At 30.4% G+C, this 1,114-nt stretch overlaps 1 protein-coding gene across 1 annotated transcript in view; it reads right to left on the bottom strand.

Annotated features, from left to right (window-relative positions):
* INPP4B (inositol polyphosphate-4-phosphatase type II B) overlaps window positions 1–1,114 on the bottom strand; it is a 601,242-nt gene that overhangs the window by 80,924 nt on the left and 519,204 nt on the right. The gene's annotated exons all lie outside the window — the stretch shown is intronic.

Raw genomic sequence — 1,114 nt, forward strand, 5'->3', positions numbered from 1 at the left:
AAAATCCTCTAATACAATTGGACCAAGTAGGGCTGAATATAAAGGATATTGGTGTAAATTTACCAAACTTCACCAGTAAATTGCAAATGTACTATAGAGGAAGAGGGACAATTTACTATAGGAAAACTTAAGAAAGCCATAGTTTACAAATATGGTTTACTGTTAAGTGTTGAAAGATTAATGTTTCACATAATTAAAATTCTTGATAGAAGAAAGTGTGAGTAATGGAAAATCAGGAAAACATACATTTATAAGAGTCCATATTTTCTTATGACTCATTTTCCTAAAGTAAAAGGAAAAAAAAATTTCAGAAGAGGGTAGGAAAAACTGCTTACTCTCTCCAAACAATTAAGATACCTAGCAAAAGAACTGGGATAAGTCTAACAGTAGTTTCTGTAAGTTATTAAAAAGAAAAAAGATACTCAGATACTGGTCTTGGTTTCTGTTGTTAATATTAATCAAATTAACAATAAAATAACAAAAAAGCCATTCTAATTTGCCATTCTAATTTACCAGGAAAGAACATAATTAAAATTTTATTTGCGATCACATTTGCTGGCCAAACTTTTAACAAGCTATAGATTTGAAAGTATCAAACTGTATCTATCTATAGACATACAGGTATATACTCACATGTATGTATAAATAGGTGTCTTTGTGTTTATGCATATACCTATATCCACAAATATCTAGCCTTACCATAAGTTATTGAAATAATATAAAAGCACTTTCCTCAGAGTCGAACTCTCTTATGTATTTTTGAGAAAATTCACAAAAATATTCCTCAGAATACAGTCAAAACATTCTATCATCTTGTATTCTGTTCAGAGGCTATTTTGAGTTATTGTGTTCTGATATCCCTCAAGGTTTCCAAAGGTTAAGGGCAGATACCTGTTTTCTTTCCTAACAAAATTTGGGGGAACTTTGTAAAAGCAAATTAAAGCATGTCAGACCTCTTTAAAAAAAAAAGAAAAACCACTTCTCTTCTTTCAAGAAAGTTTTTATGTAGCAATAGGAAAAAAAAAAAAGAGCATTTCAAACAGTTCTGAAAACACAACTGAAACACAATTTGATAAATAGCCTTCCATCATCCAAGCCAGAGGAGCGGAAAAGC

The sequence above is a fragment of the Orycteropus afer genome, unplaced genomic scaffold (assembly GCF_000298275.1).
Source record: "Orycteropus afer afer isolate SDZICR_OR568_19922 unplaced genomic scaffold, OryAfe1.0 scaffold00120, whole genome shotgun sequence".
Classification (NCBI taxonomy): domain Eukaryota; kingdom Metazoa; phylum Chordata; class Mammalia; order Tubulidentata; family Orycteropodidae; genus Orycteropus; species Orycteropus afer.